Consider the following 5886-nt stretch of genomic DNA (forward strand, 5'->3'; position numbering starts at 1 on the left):
TACATGTGTTATTTCTTAGAAGCAAAACCAACTCTCTTGGTCCATCAGGCTGCTATAACAAAATACCTTAGACTGGATAATTTATAAACAATAGAAATTTATTGCTCACAGTTCCAGAGGATGGGAAGTCCAAGATCAAGGTGTCAGCAGATTCAATGTCTGATGAGGGCTCGCTCTCTGCTTCAAAGATGGCACCTTCTAGCTTCTCGCATGGCAGAAGGGGCAAACAAGCTCTTCTCAGTCTTTTTCTTTTTTTGTATGTAAGGGCACTAGTCCCATTTATGCAGGCTCCTCTTAATACTATTGTGTTGGGGATTAGGTTTCGACATATGAATTTGAGAGAACACAAACATTCAGACCATAGCACCAACAAAATCAGCTAAAAAGATGGAAAGTGGATAATTCTAAGGAGAAGGCAATGGGGAGAAATGCTCTTTATGCTAATAATAATCCTTATGGGGCTATTTGACTTTTTGTATAACTTGGAAAAAAACTAAAAACTGAAAAAGCCACAACAGTTTTTTAAAATAAAATAAATGGGTTAAAAAGAAAGAAAGACACTGATGCCAATTGAGGTTCAATAACTTATGTAGGGTTCACCATTGGTAATGGGGCAAAGCCAGGACTCAAATGCTGGCAGCTTGGCTCTAGAGCCTGAGCACACAATCATTATTGTATATCACTTCTTCAAAAAAACATTAAATGTACTCGTCATTATTCAAAATCAAATAACTTCAAATTAAAGTAACAATGAAGCATAGTAATGCATCGTTTAAGGACAGGGATATGTTCTGAGAAATGAATTGTTAGGCGATTTCATCGTTGTGCAAGCATCATGGAGTGTACCTACATAAACCTAGATGGCATAGCCTACTACACACCTAGGCTGTATCGTGCGGCCTATTGCTGCAAGGCTATAAGCCTATATGGCATATTACTGTACTGAATATTGTAGACAATTGTAACACAATTATTTGTGTATCTAAACATATCTAAACATAGAAAAGATACAGTAAAAGTAAGGTATAAAAGATTAAAAATGGTACACCTGCATAGGGCAGCTCCCTTATAATCTTATGGGACCACCATCATGTATTCAGTCCATCATTGACTGAAATGATGTATTCAGTGCATGATTGTTTTATATTTTACCTATCAGATTAACAAAGATTTCAACAATTGTTAATGCTCATGGTTGGCAAGGGTGTGAAGTCACAGCACACTCATATCAGAAATTCTTAAAAACTGCTGGTGTTTTGTCCTAGTAATTCCATTTTACAGAACTTAATTTAAGAAACTAATTGAACATGGATTAAAAGATATTTAAACTAAGGTTGCAACATGGTTTAAAATACCAAAAATAGCAAAAATTGTAAGCAACCTAAATGTTCCTCAGTTTGTTAAATGTATTATGTTATGCCTTTAAAAGGAATGCCCTACAGGTACGAAAGGGATGAGGTGGATATAATTTATTAACGTGAAAAGATGTCCATGTTCTATTATAAAATGTAAAATGCACATCACAGGACAGTATGTATAATGGAATCCCTTTATATAAATATGTGTGTCTGTGTGTTTGTGTATACACATGGGCATACACATAAATTCTGGAAGGATTAATGAAATTTATTTCTAGGTGGGAAAGGATTAGAAGGTGTCCTAATGCCATATGGTTGTCCATATGGCAACCTATGGCTCAGGTTGCCATAACAAAATAGCATAGGCTGGCAGCTTAAACAACAGAAATTTATTTCTGTGGATCCTGGAGGCTGAGAAGTCTGAGGTCAGGGTGTAGCATGGTCAGGTTCGGGTGGAGGGCCTCTTCCTAGTTGCAGACAGCCACCTTCTCACTGTGTTCTCATGTGGCAGAGAGAAAGACAGCAAGTAAGCTTGCTGGTGCCTCTTCTTTAAGGGTACTGATCCCATCATGAGGGCCCCACCCTCATGACCTCATCTAAACCTAATAACCTCCCAAAGGTCCCACCTCCCAATACCTTCACATTAGGAATTAGGGCTTCGACATATGAATTCACATTCAGGATATAACAGAAGAAGACTCTCCCTTTTTATTCATATACTTTTGTGTTGTTTCAATCTTTACAAAGAATATGTATTACTTAATGATTGAAAATGTATTTTCAGTTTGAAAACAAAACCATATTGCTGGAAGTGATTAGCAATGACACCTAATTCAAACTTTCAATTTGTATAGGTCATCAAAGAGATTTAATGACTTTCCCCAGGTCACATAAATGCACATGCGAATGAAAACTCAAATTCTAGACTGGTGCTCTTTCTGCTATGATATGTTACAGATTATTGTAATTATATAAAAATATTAAAAATAAAACAATGACATCATATGGTTCTCATTAAATTCAAAAGGCCAAAACAAGCAACTCAAAATGTGTCCCTAGTATTCGATCCAATTTGTTGCCATTTTCATATCAACACTGGTTTTCACTGCTAATTCCATTGGTTTTAACCTTGTTTTGTGACAGTAATTAAGATGAGTAAAGTCAGATGGCCAGTGTTATGACTATGTATTTGTAAGGTGAAACCAGAAAAAAAAGCCTTATTCTAAGTGAAGTCATTTTAATGGTAAACGGGCAGATGCTAGTTTCAATGGACTCCGTTCCAGCCTTTGTCAGTGAAATTTTAAGGTTTTAATTTAGTCCCCAAAAACAAAGTAATGCACTGTAGACTCTTAAATTGTCACTTTTCTCCCTAAATCCCCTTGAAACACAGACCAAAAATAACTTATTTTAGGAAACATGAGAAGAGTGGGTTAGGTGGGCATGTTAATCCCATCAGATTTGAAGAGGTGTTGGCCAAATGTCAACAGTCTGTTTCTGGGTCCTCTGGCCTGGAGGCCCCCAGAGCAAGCCAGGGGTCTCCCCGAGCCAGCACAGCCTCACATGAGTGTCCACGGGATCCAGGCCAGGCTGGTCTTGCCAGGCAGGTGTGGGCCCTGGGGTCCGTGTGTTTAGCTGGGATTCTCTAACTTTTTATCTGAATCCCCTGGAGGGCTTATGTGAAAACACCCCCAGAGTTTCCGATTCAATAGGTCTAGGGTGGGGCCTGAGAATTGGCATTTATAACTACTTCTCAAGGTCAGGATGCGCTGGTAGCCAGCTCTGGGGGAGAGCACGTCTAATTTATAGCGTTTGCTGATTTCCATGTTGGGTAAAATACTCCCATCACCTACCAAGAGTTTAACAACCAGAATTTCTGAATATTTAACAGTTGCCTCTGGTGAGCTGGTGTGAGCTGGTGCCAGAACATTGCTGTAGGGGATACTAATACTGCTGATCTAGATGACCTCCCCAGCCTTCTGCCTGGAATCTCATCCATTGGTGACCTTGCCTGCTCTAACTCTGTTCCTCCACCCACTGACTGTGTGCGGCTGAGCTCCAGACTCATCCATCGAACAAGTCAGCTCCTCTTTGGAGACCCACAGACTCCTCAAATTCAGCTGGTCCAAAGTTCAACTATTTTAGGTTTCTCCCACCACACCTGCTATCTCCCAAGATGCTACATGTTGGTAAATTGTGCCTCCATCCACCCAAGTTTCCTAAGGGAGAAACCTGAATGTTATCTTAGATGCCTTTTCCTCTTCCCACCTCCCACATACACTCAAATCCTGTAGCCCCCCAATAGATCTCCCCTGCGTGCCCCTCCCTTTACATTCATCTCACAGGTGTTACTGTCATTCCCCACCTCTGACAATGCCGTCCTCCTACTCAGAAGTATTCAGTGGCACCTCATCTTCACCAATAGGATCAAACCTAAATTTATTGGCATGGCCTACAAGATGATCTCATCTCCCCTGTCCAGCCTCAATTCTCCTTCCACGGAATACTTGAGGCTCCAACAATAGTGGACAATATTGGATTTGGGGCTTCTCCAAGACCTTTCTCATCCCTCCTTTCAGTGTACCGTTTCTCATGCTCTTCTCTCTTCCTGGAGTCCCTTCCTCCACCTACTCACACTTTCAGGCTCAGCTCAGAGGTTGCCTTTATTGCAAAGCTCTTCTGGTCTCCTACAGCAGATCCTGCCCTTTCCATCTTCTGTTCCTGTTGCACTGATCACTAATCACCATTTTAGCGTGATCTTGTTGGAAATGTCTGGGTGCAAAGGGCAGCATTTTTATGTGTCTGTTATCTCACATTGACTGCCTGGTATACTGTGGGTGCTCAGTCTTGTTTGTTGACTAGAAGATGATCGAATGGACTGTGGACCAAGTATCACCCACCCCAGGGCTTAGACTGGGAAAGGTAGACCTGAAAAGGTGAAAACTAGGACTAAACCTGGCTCATTCCTCTCCCACTTTTTGAAAGATATTTTCAGATTGCCCAGAATTATGGTTGCTAGAATCTTCAGGCCCACAAAGTCCATTCTAGTCTATGTTTCAGTCTTTGAGATGGATCCAAGTGTATCTTATTTCTAGGAGGCTTAGAGTTTCAAACTTCCTGGGAGACTTGCAAACTAGAAATGATGCAGAATTGGTATGGGACAGATCAACCAGCTCTGTAAGACAGAGAGAGTGGGGTGAGAACTGCCTAGACTTGACTGGTGGAATGGCAGCACTCTGTCTTTCTTTCCTTTGGGCTTCCTACATTTTCTGAGAGCTTATAAATGAATCCAAAAAATGGCAAGAATTTTCAGGGGCTGGATCAATACAATAGATGGAAGAGCTCATATCCATATGAAGAGATGCAGGAAGTGAGGAACGCCAAAAGCCAAGAATAGATTCTAAACTGATGTCCTTATTTCATCGTTAAAACTCTCTTGTTCAGGGCCTATCTTTCCTGGATCTGTTCTGAGTGCCTTCATCCTATCAGGTTTTAGAATTACACTTAGAGCACTGTAATACCTCTGTAATGCCACCTCTTCTCCCAGGCACATAATAAGTGCTCACTGATTTACACTAGTGAGAGAGAAACATACACAAACACGATTACAAATCTGGATGCGAAAGCACCAGGTGAATCTATTTGGATGAGCATAATGTTAATTATGTTAATTAGTGATGGTCGCTCTTTATTGTTCATGCATTGTTATGGTTAATATTTTTAACAATAATTTAATTTGCAAAATGCTTTGCATGCATTTAATGTGCTATGACGTCTTCACTGTACTCTGTAAAAGGAGGTGGCTATTTGTATGAATACTTTTTATCTTGGCCTAGCGACTTAGTAAACCAGGCTTTTAAAAAATATTTCTAATCATTTCTAATAATAAGTAATAATCATTTGAATAGCTAACATTTATTAAGCACTTATTATTTAATATATTATGGGCATTGTGCTAAGAAGTGCTTTGCCATGGATTATTTCATTGAATACCCATTTTACAGATGAGGAAACTAAGCACAGAGTAACTAAGTAACTTAAGTAAGTGCTGAAAGTCATACCCTTAGTGACTCCTGGGGTGGACCCTTCCCTGTTTAATAGTCATAGAGCATAGCAAGGGAGACATTACTTTGGAGTAACTGCTGGAGTTTCTCACCGTGGTAGTGAGCACGGTGAAAAAGAAGGTGGTGAAAATGTTCATACTCTGGGTTTTAAATTCCCATTTCAGGCCTTAGTAGCTGTTTGACCTTCTCTGAGCAAAAGTGAGCACGTGGTGGTAACACCTGCTCCGCACCCACCCAGGGGCTGGTCTGAGCAACAGCTGGGTTAACAATTGTATAAAAGTGCTTTGCAAGCTGGACCTTAGTAAGATCCTATTGTAGCAGCCTCACCTGGTGACCCTTCCCTTTCCTGTGGGGAAGAACGAGCCTTGAGCAGAGAATGAAGCTTCCAGGACTGTTTCCTGCTACCACTTTTCAGGGGGAGGAAAGTGTAACCCTTCGTTGAGCATGCCATGATTTTATTTAATTTT

Source organism: Propithecus coquereli, unplaced genomic scaffold (assembly GCF_000956105.1).
Source record: "Propithecus coquereli isolate 6110/MARCELLA unplaced genomic scaffold, Pcoq_1.0 Scaffold533, whole genome shotgun sequence".
Taxonomy (NCBI): domain Eukaryota; kingdom Metazoa; phylum Chordata; class Mammalia; order Primates; family Indriidae; genus Propithecus; species Propithecus coquereli.